Here is a 19,107-nt window from a genome sequence, read left to right as displayed (position 1 = left end):
TTGCAATAACTAGTTTACACGTGCTCTTTAAAGTAAGGCCAGTTTTCTAAACAATTTTGAATCCTTTTTCAATGACAACGCTAAGGTTTTTTTGTTGTTGTTTTGTTTTGTCATTTGCATTTTCTAACAAAAGCCATATACTATGTATTATACAACAGGCTGTGAAAATGTGGGAAGAAACGAAACAGTGCATTGATTGCACCCTGGGGTCATTTTTTTTTTTTTTTTTAGAGGAAACACATCATTCCAGAAAAATTATCTCTGTGCCACACATGTTAAACCAGTGAGTTGCACATCAAGTTTTGAGCAAAACACCTACACAAAGTTCTTCACAATTGGTTGATGCTTCTTAAAAATAACACAGTAATGTTTCAGCATTCCTCAGAGATCACATTATTCTTTTATAGTCCATTTGAGTTACTTCTCCAGCATGCCACATCAGAAACCAATAATGTCTTCAGAATGAGTGCCAAATGAACAGAGTTGAGATTACTCAGATAAACAATGTCAATCTTAAAAATACTTGCTGGTTTTTTTTAGAACAAAGAAAGGGCATTCATTAAATTTTATGTCTGATTTAATTGGTTTACTCTGTGGCTGTGGCCCTTCATTATTTATTTGTGTTGCTATTTAATTCAACATTTGCTGAACAAAGTGACAGGAATTTTGAGTCCCATTTTATTGCATAGATTGCAACTAAAGTTATCAGACTTGACTCCTATTCACAGGAGAAAAGCAGTCACTAAAATAAGTAGCATCAATGATATTTTTAACTGTAAAATGAATTGTGAAAAAATAACTTATTGTTTGAAAATCAACAATATCTGTCAGCTTTCAGAAGTAAAACTCTTTTTTTTTTAATCCATAGCACCTAGAACTAACTGTGGCATATGGGAGAAGCTAAATATTTATGAAATGAGTAACAGTATTGAGGGATATTAAGATAGCAGGTTTTCACACTGCTAAAGAATTGTCTGAGACTGAGTAATTTAAAAAGGAAAGAGGTTGAATTGACTCACATTTCCACATGGCTAGGGAGACCTCACGAAACTTACAGTCATGATGGAAATTGAAGGGGAAGCAAGGTTAGACCTTGTCATATGGCTGCAGTAGAAAGAGGAGCAAACAGGAAAAAGTGCCAGATGCCTATAAAACCATCAGATATCATGAGAATTCACTCACTATCACAAGAACAGCATGGGGAAAACCGCGCCATGATAGAATCACCTCCTCCTGGGTCCCTTCTTTGACGTGAGGATTGTGTGTATCACAATTCAAGATGAGATTTGTGTGGGGACACAGCCAAACCATATCAGCTCTGAAATGGAATTCCTCATTTGTATTAGGGAATCACAGAGAGAAGAAAGGCTTTGGGGTCCCACATATCTGGGGTTGTATTTCAACAACATTGCTTATTAACTCCCTGGCACTAACAACTGAGCATCAGATTCCTAATCTGCAAAAGGAGAGTGAGATGCCTAACTCACAGCATTATTGTGGGGATTAAATGAGATGGCACATAAGTAGTTAGCACAGTGCTTGGCACAGAATGGTTATTCAATAACAGCTATTTTGCTCCACTCCTACCTACTTTTTTAAACATGATTTTAAAATGACCTCTTTTACTACTGACATTGAATATGTTGCCTATGTCTGATTTATATTACGGTGCCTTTTCTTCTTTATGACAGCACTTCTTTTATAGTCCATCAGATCTTCTTAGTTTCTAGCCAAGTGGTAAAATATTTTTTTTTTTAAAATACGGAACGCTTCACGAATTTACGTGTCATCCTTGCGCAGGGGCCATGCTAATCTTCTCTGTATCGTTCCAGTTTTAGTATATGTGCTGCCAAAGTGAGCATGTGGTAAAATATATTTATTAAAAGTGCTCACTTCAGCAGCACATATACTAAAATTGGAACGATACAGAAAAGATTAGCATGGCTCTTGAACAAGGAAGTCATGCAAGTTTGTGAAGTATTCCATTTTAAGTAGATTTTTTAAAAGTAATAAAAATCAATAAAAAGAAGAAACAGAAAAACAAAAATAAATAAATAAAAGAAGGAACAAGGGTATACAGGACTCCCATTTTATTCACTAATTTTGTCACTGATCATGGCATCTTCAGTGAACGTGCATTTGAAGATACATGGAATTCATGCTGATCCTGGTCATAATTACATTCTTTATCACCTTAATGGTCATTGGTAATGACAGTATTGGGGTGGGGGGCTTTTTTTTTTTTCTTTTTTGAAACAAGGTCTCACTCTGTTGCCCAGGCTCCAATGCAATGGTATGATCATGGCTCACTGCAGCCTTGACTCCCAGGCTCAAGCAATCCTCCCACCTCAGCCTCCCAAATACCTAGGACCACAGGCATGCACCATCCTATTTTTTGTAGAAATGGGATCTCACCGGGCTACCCCAGGCTGGCCTTGAACTCCTGAGCTCAAGTGATCCTTCTGCCCGGCTTCCCAAAGTGCTGTGATTACAGGCATGAGCCGCTGCACCTGGCCAGTGGGGGGCTTTCAATACACTGCTCATTTGAAATTTTGTGGTTTAAAAGTTTATCTTCACAATTCAGAACAAAATAAAAATATACAGACTGGCAACATGGAAAGTAATTTGAAATTAAACAAATTGAGAATGTAGGACATTCATTAACAGCCATTAATAACATCATAAGAGAGTCAGCAATTCATGAATGATAGAAATGAAAAAATATATTAATATTCATTCTTTATAATTTGATCTATGTAAAATGACAAAAACACTAATAGTAAATGTATATAAAATATTCTTTTTGCCCTGTGTTAAGAGAATACTGCTATATTCAGCTGTGTTGCTTGTCTTTTCTCATGGAAAAAAATATATATTTTTAAGAAAACCAAAAAGCTTTGTTGTATTTGCTTGTTATCTATTGCTGCATAAACCATTATTCCAAAACCTAGCATTTAAAACAACGTTTATCATCTCATAGTTTTTGTGGGTCAAGATCCAGATATGACTAAGCTAGGTATCTCTGCCTGAAGGTCACTCACAAAGCTGCAAACAATGTGTTGGCTAGGGCTGAAAAATAAAGGAACATTCAGAGAACAAGAAAGTATTCTTAGAAATTAGAAACACAGTTATGAAAAAATGTACTAAACAGAACTTCTAAATATTCATGTTGAGATTTCTTACTAATTTAATAAAATTATGAAAAATTTCACCACTGAAGAAAACAAATAAATGACCAAAACCAAGAGATCTCTGTTTGACCAACAGAATTTTCAGAAACAGAAAAGAGAAAATGCCTCAGATACAATTATTAAGGATACAATTTAAGTAAAAATTTCAGAATGAAAAAATATACATTTCCACATGAAAAAGGCCTGCCAAATGGCCAGAACAATGACTGAAAAAAAAATCATACCAGGTGTGCTGAGTGACGGAGCAAGACCCTGACTCACCAAAAAAAAAAAAAAAAAAAAAAAAAAAGACATTTTCATATAAACAAGTCCATAAACGTTTTCTTAGAAAGCCACTGGAAGATGAGTTCTGCTAAAATAAGGTAGTCAACGACAAAGTGATAGACATGAAACTATAAAACTCAGAAAATATATGCTTCAACAAAGCAAATAAGTAAAGCATATTACATACATTCTTCTGTTACTTTGTAGGTAGCCTATGTCTACCAGATGTCTGGTCCTACTTTTTTATATCAATACAGAGCTTTCTTAGGACAAATTTTTAAGACTAGTAATTACTTTTTCAACAGCACTAGAATAGACCTAGAGTAAGGATCAGACTCTTAGTGGAGAAAATACTCTGCTATCGGCTACTTTGTTACACATTTCATAGCAAGAGCAGACAATTTCAGAGATCTGTGGGTCTCTGAAAAGTCTAATAAAAAGTCTACAGTACTATTCTTACTTGTACAAAGAAAACTGTATAAAGACTGAAGATGTTAATTAACAGTAAAATGTGTTGAAACTGTGAGTAAACAGTGAATGACAAACAGGATCCTGCCCCCTATTAAGTCAGTACCTCACTGTTTGATTTTCTGCAGACTCAAAGCACATTACTAATCTCGGCAGTTGAGAGCTTACTATTGTCCTCTCTCTACTTTGTGTTGAACTCTTTGCTTTCCTTTGCTTTAAGTATCATAAGACAATAATTCCATATGAGCACAAAAAGTATCCAATAGAAGGGAAGCTAAACATGATTTCAGTAAGGTGTATTCTGTGTACAGTAACACTTTAATGGCCATAATTTATGACACAACTTTACATTTTGCATATATCTTCAGAATTTACTAAATGTTACTAACAGGAAGTAAGGATGACTCTTTGGAATAAGAATTAACATTAACTGACAACTACTCTCTAGGTAAAAGGGTAAGAGGACTTTCTCTGAATCACTGACATTGTATAGTGGTTCTTAAAAGGGCTTATCCTCCTGATGAACCAGTAAAACAACATTGCTTTTTTTTCTAGACAAACTTCTCTTACAGTTAAACATAAAGCACTATCTATAGTGCCTAGGAAATATTGTTAATATCCAGTTGTGATAAAAGCAATAAATCACACAGGGAGGATATGAATGATTTATTTTTTTCCTAAAGGTTTAATCATTAGATCGACTTCAAACCATTTCCTAAGGCAAAAAATCAAGACAAATAATCATCTTTGATACCTACCTGTTAAGGCTTTGCATACCAGAAAAATATATCTGCTTCACAAAGTCAGATAAATAACTTGAGGTACAAAAACTGTTGCTGTTGATTGTTTATATATTTACTTCAAAGGATCCATGTATTTCAGAAAAAAATGCTTTTCTATGATAAAGAATAAAACATAGCTCAGAATTTTCTTCTAAATATCTAAATAAGTGCTCATGAGCCCAAAAAGTGTCAGTTTCATCCCTAGAATACTTTTTATTATTTACACCAAGAATATTTTCAGCTATTGATTTATCTTCACTTTAACTCCAAACATTTACCATATGATTATACTATCTGTAATCTATTTCAAAAATTATTCCTAACCTGAAAACTTGTTTGGGGGTGTGGTTAGGCAACAGTATAAGCCAATCAACATTTTACCACTTGCTAACAGCTAAGGGTCATATCAAATTACTTACACCTGATTCTACTATCTCATTATGAAAGGATGCATTAACAATAAAACATACTATGCAGTATTGCTGGTCTCACTCTCTTATGTTCCAATAGAAGATTTTAATTTCTCTCTCATTTTTTTCAAAAAAACAAACAAAGTAATAAAATGAGTAGTGATTCCAAACAAGGATTCAGATTCTAAAAGGATTGTTCAACAAAATCTTCTGATAAAGCAAGATTTTAATATTATTTTTTACAGTGTTTAGAAACAAGGACACTATCCAAAACACATGCTTAATTGTGTTACTTTTGATATGTAACCACTTCGAGATGTAACCAATTAGTACTTTTTGACCAGAATCAGTTGATCATCAAGTTCTTTCTAAAGTTAGACTTCGCATGTCTCAAGAAACCAGAATTTATCATTATAGCTGTTTTTCCATGTTTGTTTTGTCAGTTGACTAGTAAGCATAAGTATGGGCTGAAAAATACTTACTGAGTATGTATGTATGTATGTGTCTTTATTAATTATATAGTCTATTTTTTCTATAGCTCCATTTGTTGTAGAAAATATTAAATTTTGTTTATTTAAAAATATTTATTTACTGAGTCAGGGTCTTGCTCTGTTGCCCAGGCCGGAGTGCAGTGGCACAATCATGGTTCACTGCAGCCTCGATCTCTTGGGCTCAAGCACTTCTCCCACCTCAGCCTCCCAAGTAGCAGCAACTACAGGTATGTGACACCATGCCCAGCTATACTTTTTATTTTTTGTAGAGATAGTATCTTACTATGTTGTCTAGGCTGATCTCAAACTCCTAGACTCAACTGATCCTCCTGCCTCTGCATCCCGAAGTGCTGGGTTTACAAGTGTAAGCCAACATATAAACCTTCATATCCTCTTTCTTGGCCTGATCACATGAATAACTTTTTTTTGAGTCTTAAATGTCTAGATTGTGTTGTGCAGATCGGAGTACCAAATAAATAAATAAATGAAAGGGGTTTGAGCTAGATTGATTTATACCAGAAATGACAAAGAGTTGCTTGCAGAAGAAAAATATTGATCCTACAGGAAAGGAGGGCAAGAAAGGTAAGGACTAATCCAGGCCGTTTTTAGGGCACTTTTTTTTTTTTTTTTTGAGACGGAGTTTCGCTCTTGTTACCCAGGCTGGCACAATCTCGGCTCACCGCAACCTCCGCCTCCTGGGTTCAGGCAATTCTCCTGCCTCAGCCTCCTGAGTAGCTGGGATTACAGGCATGCGCCACCATGCCCAGCTAATTTTTTGTAGTTTTAGTAGAGACGGGGTTTCGCCGTGTTGACCAGGGTGGTCTCGATCTCTTGACCTCGTGATCCACTCGCCTCGGCCTCCCACATTGCTGGGATTACAGGCGTGAGCCACCGCGCCCGGCTAAGGGCACATTTTAAGAAATTCTGAGGATGAATATAGAGTGAGCTGCTCTAACATGTGGTACAGGACTTAAAGAAGATCAGTGGGTCCAGGCACGGGAGCTCAGGCCTGTAATCCCAGCACTTTGGGAGGCTGGGGGGAGGGTGCGGATCACCAGATGTCAGGAGTTCTAGGCCAGCCTGGCCAACACGGTGAAACCCCATCTCTACTAAAAATACAAAATTAGCCAGCTGTGGTGGTGCATGCCTGTAATCCCTGCTACTCAGGGAGCTGAGGCAGGAGAATCCCTTGAACCCAAAAGGCAGAGATTGCAGTGAGCCAACATCGCTCCATTTCCCTGGGCAACAAGAGTGAAACTCCGTCTCAAAAAAGAAAAAGAAGATAAGTGGGGCCAGGCGCGGTGGCTCATGCCTGTGATCCCAGCACTTTGGGAGGCCACAGGGGGCAAATCACCTGAGGTTAGCAATTTGAGGCCAGCCTGGCCAACATGGTAAACCCCATCTCTACTAAAAATACAAAAATTAGCTGGATGTGATGGCAAATCCCTGTAATCCCAGCTACTTGGGAGGCTGAGGCAGGAGAATCGCATGAACCCGGGAGGTAGAGGTTGCAGTGAGCAGAGATCATGCCATTGCACTCCAGCCTGGGGAACAAGAGCAAGACTTCGTCTCAAAAAAAAAAAAAAGAAGATAGGTAGAAAAAGGATTTAAATACATTTTGTTGCGTATTAAGACCAAAACTCCTTTTTGGGGGTTTTTCAGAGATATTAGTAAACTAAACTGCTTTCTGAATTTTAGGGATGTTACGTTTTTGTTTGTATGTTTGTTCTCCAGTTACACATTATGCTCAGGTTGACATCAGAGTAACAGCAGGAGGTTCAGCTTTATATGGATTGCAGTATAGCTTATGGATTATTACTCCAATAGGTGGTAGATATTTAAACTATAATTTCAAAGAAAAGTAGTCCTATTTTTCAATTTCTTCAAAGTTTTGCTGTGGGCTATAACATAAGCCAGGCTGAGCGCGGTGGCTCACACCTGTAATCCCAGCACTTTGGCAGGCCGAGGCGGGTGAATCACAAGGCCAAGAGATTGAGACCATCCTGGCCAACATGGTGAAATCCCGTCTCTACTAAAAATACAAAAATTAGCTGAGCATGGTGGCATGTGCCTGTAGTCCCAGCTACTCAGGAGGCTGAGGCAGGAAAATCACTTGAACCCAGGAGGTGGAGGTTGCAGTGAGCCAAGATTGTGCCATGGCACTCCAGCCTGGTGACAGAGTGATACTCTATCTAAAATAATAATAATAATAATAATGATAAACCAGACTATTTAGGAATTTGATATACTCTACAACTTCTATTTGGTCACAAATACCACGTAATTTATGAGTAACTATTTAAAACCAAAGTATATTACCAAACAAATTAAAATAGACTGTGGTATGATAGGTGTGCAATAATGAGTAACTGACATTTAGTAAATATTTACTCTGTATCAAGATATTTTTTCTAAGAACCTGATATCTATTAATTCTTTTGCTATGCCCACTATAATTGTATAATGTAGAACTAGTTTTTGCTGGAAACTGAAGCACCAAAAAGATAAATAACATGCTTAAGATCACATAATACCAGTTGGTAAGCAGGGCAGTTGGATTGAAAACCAGGCAGTATGGTTCCAGAGCCTACCTTCTTAACCTCTATATTATACTGTTTCTTTAAAACAGCATTTTAAACCATAAATCGTATGTTTAAACTAAAACATTATATTAATGACATTTGCCCAAATCGAAAAAATTAGAATCTAAAGATATTTCATTATTAATAACAAAAGAAATCAATTTTCACAATATAAATTTTAAAACAATCCTATTCTCAATAATACAAATAATGTGCTCTCAATGGGATTATGTCTATGTGCTATCCCAATTCATGTGCTCACCTTGCTTTCTGGCTAGAGATGCCATTGATATCAATGTTGTGACTTGTCTGAGGGAAAAAAAAGTCACATTTATGGCATGTTTTCCTAAATAAGGATGGAAATAAGCAGTATGCCAGGTGTTCCAGATTTATAAAGGTAAAATATGATCAAGAGCTTCTAGAAACACCTGATGTTTGGCCATGTATGGTACAGCTGGACATAAGCTATCTGCAGAGAGTGGAGAGAGAGAGAGAAAGAGGGTGAGAGAGAAATTATGTATTATGTATAATTTAATATATATTGTATATATTTGGTAAAACTAATAGATACAAATCATACCGTTGAGCCTAGGTTGTTTTGTGAGAAGGTTATATTGGATTTCTTTACTGTTGCTCCTGGGGCATAATAGGGTCAATGAGTATGAATTCTAGGGACACAATAGCAGTTAAAATTCATAGGGAGTAATGCAGGTAACACAAATATGGAAATAGTCCCAGCAGGGCACTAAAGGACCAGTCTGTAAACAAATGTAGTCAATGACCACTAAGGTAAGCAATCCTGATGAAATAGCCATGGAGTAACCTATCCTTTATCTTAAAAAAGAATTATGCTGCTGGTGATCTGTGCTGAGGTTTTATCAGGATCATCTCTGTAGTTGTTGAAATTAAATTGCCAATTCCATAGGGAATTGCCTAGAAAATGACTTTATCATGGAACAACAACCTAAGAGCTTACTTCAAAATATAGTCCTTAAGGATTGTTTTAAGAAGGATAACAGCATTGTCAACATCCTAAAAGGGTATTCTCAGAATCACCTAAATGAGGCTGATTTTCAAACCATTCTATTGTGTAGTTCAATGGGATTTCCTAGATGTGGAATTTAATACCCAAGAACTTTTCAATATGTGGATGCGTTCATCCACAAAACCATTCATTTGACTCCAAACACACTTGTGTTTGGTTTCTATGCAGCTCTTTCCGTGTAGAAAGATGAATGTCTTATAGTAGACCTTGAGAAAAATCTCGTTTGGGGAACCTGAAATATCTGCCACCACCCATGCGTAAGCCAGCAGTGTGTAAATCCTCAGCTCACAGTGCCTGTGTTGTTTTTCTAGGCATAAGCCTTGTTTTTTTTTCTATTTCTACGAAGTATAAGAAGAAACTTGCCCTCAGTGCTCTAAATGAGATCATAGGCTTATGAGTGAGTCTCACCATGAGCCCACAATTTCTTGCCTGAAAGAAAGCAATAAAAAGAATTGGGACATTTTTGCCCCTTCTGCCATTAACCCAGTCCTGCTGGTAGAGGCTCTGCTCTAGCTGTGGAGTAAAACCTTTGTCATTCACTCCTACCTCTGGAACTCCAGACCATTTGGAAAATTAAAGAATCTCACCCTCAAGCAGAGGGCAGGAAAGTGCAGGTAATATCTGGATATTGCTTGTCACTGTGTTTGAAACAGAATAAAGAGACAACAAAATATTTTGGCTGGTTTCTATATCTTGAGGACTTATTTTTCGCTTTCTGATATGACAGTTTAAATGAGCAAACTAACTTAAAATAGGAAAACATCTCTAATTTTTATAAGTCCTACAACAATACAGAACCCACCCAACATTTGACTGAAATTCTCCAAATATTTACCCCACATAAATGTATATCTAAATTAATATAATGATTTTTCCAAAAAATTAACAAATTATAAAACAAGTGTAGAGATTAGGGGAAAGGTATGCTGATTTAAGTCACTTTGGAAGTATGCGGTGTCTGTAAGACTAAAAGCAAGAGAAAATGTACATAAGCATGGTATTCTAGTTGATAAGACATTTTTCCCACAGTAGTAGAGTTTAACAGTTCTAATATTGATATATTGATATCCATGTATGCTGGAATTGAAAAATTAAGTAAAAGGCTGGCAGATGGTAGAAGCCAGATGTCTAACCGTTAGGAGAGTGGGAGTTTACAAATAAGCCAATAGGAGAGGCTAGAATGATACATGGGGTAATGGATGGAATAGAGTTGGAGACATCTGTATGAACTCATGATTAGTTTTAATATAGATACAAATGATTAATTAGAAACATTTATATATACATGAGTTAATATACACAAATATATCCTTGTTCTACCAGTTGAGATAGCTTAGAAGCAACAACACCCTAAAAGCAAAGAATATGCCCAGTACTCAGATCTGATTTCTAAGATTATACTCTAATAAAAGGAACAATGGGTCACTGGATACTAGTGAAGGTAATATATGATGTAAATTGCATCATCTTGTAGTGTTAGAACAGTAAGTGCTCAAAATAAATCAAAAACCCACAATGATGGAGATACGTCAAACGGACACAGAAGCCAAGTGCAAGCCCTCCCATTGGCCCAAACTTTCACAATTTTAGCAACAAAATAAAGTAATATTAGATTATTAGCCAGTATAAAATAAATATCCAAGAGTCCATATTAAACTAAATAAATGATTGAATAAATAAATAGGGGAGGAGAAACAAATTTCTCATACAGAATAATTTCAAATCATGTATGTACAGGCTCTGTTCTCAGGGAAGTGGAACGTAATCCTCACTCTTTAAGTGTGAGCTTTGCATAGTGACTTTGTTCTAAAAACTATAATATGGTAAAAGAGAAAGAACAGAGTAACTTTCTAGTAAAAAAGGCAATTGACGAACACTACCTAGCCAGGTGATCAAGGTCAACATCAACTGTTTACATTATGGTGATAGTACTCCTGGTACAACATGATAAAAAAAGCACTTTACCTCTGTGATCTTTCTCCCCAAACCCAAAATGCCAGTCTAATTATGAGAAAAATATCAGAAAAATCATAATTGATGAAGCAATTCTACAAAATACCTACCCAATATTCTTCAAAACTGTTAGTCATCAAAAGCAAATCTGAGAAACTGTTACAGCCAGGAAGAACATAAGGAGATGTGACAACTAAATGTGATATGGAGGAAGCAGAGCAAGCAATAGAAGCCTCCACTGATTGTTATTTTGGTAAGAACACCAAATTTAACAGCTATACACACACACACACACACACACACACACTTTATAAAAACAAAAAATCAGGTGAGTGATTGCAGTACCTGGTTTTAACTTCATGTCACTGAAAGAGGCACTGAAGAGGGTAGGAAAGATAGTCTTGGATTGCTACCACCATCCCTCTCCCATCCCCCAGCAGTGACTGCACAGCATGGAGGGAGAATCTGCACTTGCAGTGTGGAGAGCACAGCAAGTGTGGGACTTTGCACTGGAACTCGGTGCTGTTGTGTCACAGCAGAAAGCAACACTGGGCAGAACTCAGCCTGTGTCCATGGAGGGTACATTTAGACCAGCTTCAGCCATAAAGGAATTGCTCATTTTAGCAGTCAGAACCTGAATTCTACAAGTCCTGTTATTTCAGGCTAAAGGGCTCCGGGGTTCTAAGTAAAATCACAAGGCCTTGTAAGCCACAAAGACTGCAATTCACAGTCAAGACATGATGTTGTGCTGGGCTCAGAGCCAGTGGACTTGAGGAGCATGCAACTTAGTAAGAGACCAGCCAGGGTGGCCATGAGAGTGCTTGCACCACCCCTCTCCAAAACCCAGGCAGCTCAACTCACAGCTCCAGGAGAGAGAACTTTTCTCCACCCTGAGGAGAGGAAGAGAGAAGAGTAAGAAGGACTTCTTCTTGCAACTTAGGTACCGGCCCATCTACTGTAGCATGGGGCACCAGGCAGAGTCCTGAGGACCCCATTCCAGACCCTAGTTCCTGAATGATATTTCTAGACACAGTCTGGTTAAAAAAAAACCAAAAACCAAAAAACAAAAAACCCTCTGTCTTGTAGGCAAAGAACCAGTCCTGGCATGATTCATCATGGCAATCAGGAGCCTTAGACAGGTAGTACTTGCCATTGGCCTTGGGTGAGACTCAGAGATGTGCTAGCTTCAGATGTGAAGGGGTATCTTCTTCTGAAGCCTGCAGAGAGATGTACTGACTTCAGAATAAGATACTCCTTCTTCTTGAGAAAAGGACAGGGAAGAACACATAGATATATAAAGCAAATATTGTTAGAACTAAAGAGAGAGAGAGAGACTACAATAACAGCTAGAAACTTCAACACCCCACTTGCAGCATTGGAAAAATCATTCAAGACAGAAAATCAACAAAGGAACATTGGACTTAATCTGCACTATAGACCAAATCAAACTAATAATGATTAACGGAACATTTTATCCAACAACCGCAGAATACATATTCTCCTCAACACATGTATCATTCTTAAGGATAAACCATATGTTAGGCCACAAAACAAATCTTAAAGCATTAGAATACTTGAAATAATATCAAGTATCTTCTCTGACCACAACAGAATAAAACTAGAAATCAACAATAAGAATTTTGGAAGAATGTACAAATGCATGGAAATTAAACAATACACTCCTGAATGACGAGTGGGTCAATGAAGAAATTAAGAAAGAAATTGAAAAATTTCTTGAAATAAATAATAATGAAAACACATCATACTAAAACCTATTCAACACAGTGAAAACAGTATTAAAAGGGAAAGTTGTAGCTATAAGTGCATACGTCATTAAAGGAGAAAAACATTAAATAAATAACCTAACAATGCATCTTAAAGAACGAGAAAAGTAAGAGCAAACCAACCCAAAATTAGTAGAAGAAAAGAAATAATAAAGATCAGAGAAGGGCTGGGCATGGTGGGTCATATCTGTAATTCCATAACTTTGGGAGGCTGAGGTCGGTGGATTGCTTGAGCTCAGGAGTTTGAGACCAGCCTCAGCAACATGATGAAACATCATCTCTGCAAAAATTTTTTGCTGGGCTTGGCAGCACATGCCTATGGTCCCAGCTACTAGGGGCTGGGAATTGTGGCTCATATCTGTAATCCCAGAACTTAGGGAGGCTGAGGTGGGAAGATCACTTGAACCCAGGCAAATGCTTTCAATCCTCTTAAATTGGTTAAGATTTTTTGTGGCCTATCATATGATCTATCCTGCAGAATGTTCCCTGTGCATTTGATAAGAATGCATATTCTCCTGCTGTATATGACCAAGTCATATACATAATATTACCTTGGTCCATTTGGTTTAAAGTGTAATTCTGGTCCAATATTTTCTTATTAATTTTCTCACTTGATAATCTGTCCACTATGGAGTTCCCCTACTATTATAGTATTGCAATCTGTCTCTCCCTTTAGATCACTTAATAAATGTTTTATATATTTAAGTGCTCTGATGTTGGGTGAATATATATTTATAATTGTTATGTCTTTTTGGTAAATTGACTTCTGTAACATTATGTAATGACCTTCTTTGACTCTTTTATAGTTTTTTATTTAAAGTCTATTTTCTCTGATATAAGTATAGCTTCTCCTGGTCTTTTTTAGTTTCCATTTCCATGAAATATCTTTTTTTATACCTTTATTTTCAGTCCATCTGTGTCCTTACTAGCAAACTGAGCCTCTTGTAGGAAGGATACAGTGAAATCTTGGTGTCTTTTGTATTAAATACATTCAGACACTCTGTCATTTTATTGAAGAATTGAATCAATTTACATGCAAGGTAATTATCAAGGACTTGCTATTATAATTTTTTAATCTGATTGTTTAGTAGGTCCTTTGTTTCTTTTTTCTTCTCTTGCCATCTGCTTTTGTGCTTGATGGCTTTCTGTGACGGTATGCTTCAAATCCATTCTTTTTCTATTTTGCACAACTTCTAATAGATTTTTGCTTTGTGGTTACTGCAAGGTTTAAAACATCTTATAACATTCTACACTAAGCTGATACCAATTTGCCTGTAATCACATACAAAAACTTTTAATCATGCCTCACACTTTTTATAATTTTGATGTCAAAATTTACACTTATTTTTGCAATTTGTATCCCTTAACCTTTTATTATAGCTCATTGTTTTCAATTGTTTTGTTTTCTAACTGTTCTAACAATGATAACATTGCTTTACACACATTTATAGTATTAGAGAATTCTAAGTGTGACCATGTATTCATTTGAACATTGAGTTTTTACTTTCATAATTGTTTTGCTGTAATTAACATCCTTTAATTTGAGCTTAAAGAATTTCCTTTAGTAATTTCTGTACAGCAGGCCTAGTGCTAATGAGCTCCCTTAGCTTTTGCTTATCTGGGAAGGTTTTTATTTCTTCCTCATTTCTGAATGACAGCTTTGCCAGATAAAATATTATTGGTTATTTGTTTGCTTATTTCCCTTCAGCATTTTGAATATATTTTCCTCCTCTTTCCTGGCCTCCAGGCTTTCTACTGAGAAATCTGCTGAAAGCCATATTGGAATTCCCTTGAGTGTAATATATTTCTATCTCTTGCTGCCTTCAGTCTTCTTCCATTTTTTAAAAAATATTTTTATTATGGTGTGTCTTGGTGACCTCCTCTTTGGTTTGAATTTGATTGGTGACCTCTGTGCCTTCTCTACTAGGATGTTGTCTTTTTTCCCCAGATTTGGAAAAATTTCACCCATTATTTCCCTCAATATAATTTGTAGGCCCTTTTCCCTCTCTTCTCCGTCAGAAACTCCTATTTGGTGAAAGTTGTTTTCCTTAATGGTATTCCATAATTTTCTTATTATTAGACTTTCTTTATTCTTTTTTCTTTTTGCTCCTCTAATTGGATAATTTTACACATCCTATCTTTGTGCTCACTAATTTTTTCTTTTGCTTCATCAAGTTTGCTGTTGAAGTTTTCTATTGAATTTTTCAATTTAGTTAGTGTATTTTTTTATCTCTAGGGTTTCTATTTGTTTTCTGTTTTGGAGGGCCAAACTTCTAACTTTGTTCATGAATTGTTTTCCAAGTTTCATTTAATTTTCTACTTGTATTTTCTTGGAGTTCCCTGAACTTTTAAAAGAGGAGTATTCTGAATTATTTGTCAGTCATTTCATATATCTCCATTTCTTCTGTGTCTATGTTTGCAGCTTTCTTAATTTCTTTTTGTGCTATCACATTTCCCAGATTTTTCATAATCCATGTTTCCTTACACTGATTGCTATGCATTTGAGGAAATGACACCCCGTCTGGCCATTTCAGGTGTTCTTTGGTGGTGATTGATCTGTACTATTTCATCTAGCCTGGGCTTCTGGATTGGCCATCTGGTTCCAACCCCAAACTGGCAGACCTTGGTGACAGGTTCTATAGTTAGGCTGTGGTCACTTTCTGTGCTCTTAGATTGAACAGTATTGATGGCTGAGCTCCATGGAGTAGTGAAAACACTAGTAAAAAGACTCCATGGACAGTCCTAGCTGGACTCTCCTATCAGGTGGAGCTGCTGGCTGGGCTCTGTAATAATATCTGACTGGGAAGAGTAACAAAATTAATTCTGGAATTCTAATTTTTATTATGTTCTTACTCTTGAAATGTCCTCCAAATTTCTTCTCTTTATCTTATGATTTATTTTTGTATTTCGTTTTGTTTTGCTCTTTTGGGTTTTCTTTGTCATTTACGTAATCTCCCAAACTATCAATTTAATTCTCAGCAAAGACCATTCTCTTTTTTATTTAGTCTAATGATTTTATTTATGAAAATCATGTTTCATAATTCCAGGAAGTCTTTTTATGTATGTGTGTATACTGTAAGTTTGTCACAAAAAGCCCTCATTGGTTCTTTGTAAGGGTTTGTTCTGGATTACTCTGTGCACTCTCCCGTCCTTTACTCTTTCTGCCATCTTTCTGCATTGCCACAGTGGTGTGCATAAATGTCCTGGCTAATGACAATGCTGAAGAGAGAAGCAAATGCTAGATTCAACAACACTGAAAAGAGAGGCAAATGCTAGGTTCTTCTTATTAGGCCATGTTCCAAAGTTATTGTCCGGTTTCTAACTGTGATGATGAAGCATGGTTACATTTGGTTACACTGACAAATTTAAAGTCATTGATGATCACAGAGTGGGGATAATTGTTGTGAACCTCACAGGAAGGCTAAAAAAGTGTGGAGTCATCAGCCCCAGATTTGATATGCAACTCAAAGATCTAGAAAAATGGCAGAATAATTTGCTTCCATCCTGCTGGTTTATGTTCGTTGTACTGATAACCTAAGCTGGCATCATGGACCACAAAGAATCAAGATGAAAACACAAAGGAGGGAAGATCCTGGGAATCTTTTTCTAGAGGTGTAATCCATATTTACAAATAAAATGCCTCATGGGGAAAAAAAGATTTATGCTCCCTCTCTCCAAAATTTTACTTCAACGACATCCATCAGGTTTTAGCTGCTCTTCATCTTTCTAGTAGCCAAACCTGTTTAAGTCATTAGCACTTTCCCTTTGCTCACTCACATCTGATCTCCTTCAGCTATTTGCTCAATCTGTTAGGCTCTTTCAGAGACAAACTAGCAAGTGATAGAGAGTAAAAAAGTTGATTTGTTTGTTCATTTTTACAATGTGCCAGTCTTTTCTTATATTACATCTCTGCTAATGCAAAAGCAAAGGGCATCTTTTCTCTGTAGCTGCACCAGATGCAAATGATAGCCATTTTTCAACCATAGGGACCACACATGAATCAGTCCAGTGGTTTATTTTCAACATTAGTGGGTTAGGCATGTCTCCTTCTAAGGCCATAGGTGATTGAAAAGTACAGCCCTCCTTAGAGGAATTCAGAGATATGGTTGAGCTGCTTCATGGAATACTAGGCTTTGTGCCAAAGCTTGTGAGGACCCAGGCTGCCTCGTCTCCTGCTGCTCCCTCAACTATTGCCTGGCACTAGGGAGAATAAATTCTTTTACCTGAGCTCTCATGCTCTGGACAAATTTGCTCCTCCAACAGTATAGATGTAACTGAAGAAAGGACCAACAGGGCAGCCAGTGGTCCTATTAAGAACTGTATCAAATCCACCAACAGTCACAGTCTCACCAACGTAATTTACCTCAGAAATTATTTGGACTAATTTAATCTCACGCCCTACAGCCCTGATTCTCCTGCCTGGAAGGCTTTTCCCCTCTTTGTTTTCTCACTTTTTTCAAGTCTCTGATTAAAAGTGGTCTTCCAGAGAGACTTTCCCTCTCCATTCTACATAAAATAGCAGAACCACAACCTTCTGTCCTACTTTCTTTATTTTTTTTATTTTTTTATTTTTTTGGCCATGCTAATCTTCTCTGTATTGTTCCAATTTTAGTATATGTGCTGCAGAAGCGAGCATTCATTATTTTTCTTTGAAGCCAACACCTTATTTTTCTTGTTGTCTGTGTCCTTCATTAGAATTTAAAGAACGGGAGATTTTCTGTTTGTGACTGATGTATCTCCATCACCTAAAAAGTGCCAGAAATGTTATGGTTGCTCAAAATATAACTGTTGAGTGAAGAAATAAATGACATTCTTGCACAAATTGTGGACTCATATTCATCATCCTGATTTGGAAATCTGGCTGTTTTATTATTCCATATGTAGACAGAATAAGGAACAAGAGAAAAGCTAGGATATGTGCTCAAGCTACTTTATGTCTCAATGTTCCCATCATGGGCCACGGGAATATTTTTTTTAATCCAATCTTTTTTTTATTTCCAAGGAGATAAAATAAGTTCATGTGCACTCCTAGCCAAAGATGGCATATTGAACATGTGTATCTGTTTTTTTAAAGATGGGGTTTCACCATGTTGGTCAGGCTGGTCTTGAACTCCTGACTTCAGGTGATCCGCCCACCTCGGCCTCCCAGAGTGCTAGGATTACAGGCATGAGCCACCATGCCTGGCCACATGTATCTATTTTTACTTGCTCTTTAAACCATTCTAGAATGACAATAGAAGTTTTTGAGGATATAAATTCATAAAAGGAAGGAGAATAGATACAGAGATTACAGTTATAACATTTCATAAACTAGCAATCAAATGCTTAAGAAGAAATGACTCACCAAATCAAAAGGTCAGTCACCAAGTGAAAAAAAGAAAAAAATAATAAAAATTAAAAAATAAAAAGAAATGACTCAGCAAGACTGAGAAAAACTAATTTTAAACTAGCAGAGGAAGAAGCCAATAGCTAAAGTGGTTTAAGTCATAGAATTGCCCAAATGCTCAGAAACTGGCTACCACAGATACTTGTAGAAATGGAGATAATTCAGCTATATCTTGAAAAAAGAAACTGAAGATATAGTCTCTGAAGAAATAAACAGAGAACTTTAGACTTATTTAAACAGAGAACAAGAGTTGGGGTAAGAAAAGTGTAGTATCTACATCATCACAGCTGAGGCCACCCCTCTATCTTCCTCTCTCTCTGGTAACTAGCCACAGTCCCCCAGATCTTTACTCTCTGTGCAGCAGAGAGAGTCTTCTCTGAGAACTCGACTGGTCCAAAAAGAAAAATTAAGCATCGCAAACAGACCACCCTACAATTACATTCACAGTCCATATGCTATACTGTTCTACTGCTGACTTGGGTAGGTTGGAAGTTACTTCTTTTTGGTTCTGAGGGAGAACCATGAGAAAAAAAACTTACATGAAATTTGGGTGTGAGACTAAGCAATGGTCATTACTCTCTTAAGAATTCCACAGTTGGCCAGGCGCAGTGGCTCACACCTGTAATCCCAGCACTTTGGGAGGCTGAGATGGGTGGATCACCTGAGGCCAGGAGTTTGAGACTAGCCTGGTCAACATGGTGACACCCCATCTCTATTTTTAAAAATAAATAAATAAATAAAAAGAATTCCA

The 19,107-nt window shown here is 36.8% G+C and overlaps 2 non-coding genes and 1 pseudogene across 2 annotated transcripts; 1 reads left to right on the top strand and 2 right to left on the bottom strand.

The window, feature by feature from the left end:
* Positions 1–1,755: 1,755 nt before the first annotated feature.
* LOC119473068 lies at positions 1,756–1,862 on the bottom strand. The gene has a single exon (XR_005202232.1). It is a non-coding gene; the product is annotated as a U6 spliceosomal RNA (small nuclear RNA).
* Positions 1,863–1,885: 23 nt separating this feature from the next.
* Positions 1,886–1,992, top strand: LOC119473070. The gene has a single exon (XR_005202234.1). It is a non-coding gene; the product is annotated as a U6 spliceosomal RNA (small nuclear RNA).
* A 15,553-nt stretch (positions 1,993–17,545) lies between these two features.
* On the bottom strand, positions 17,546–17,606 carry LOC119473073 (annotated as a pseudogene).
* Positions 17,607–19,107: the final 1,501 nt, after the last annotated feature.

The sequence above is a fragment of the Cebus imitator genome, unplaced genomic scaffold, assembly GCF_001604975.1.
Source record: "Cebus imitator isolate Cc_AM_T3 unplaced genomic scaffold, Cebus_imitator-1.0 Scaffold130, whole genome shotgun sequence".
Classification (NCBI taxonomy): Eukaryota; Metazoa; Chordata; class Mammalia; order Primates; family Cebidae; genus Cebus; species Cebus imitator.
The sequence above is the reverse complement of the archived record's forward strand: the minus strand, read 5'-3'. Positions and strand labels throughout refer to the sequence as shown.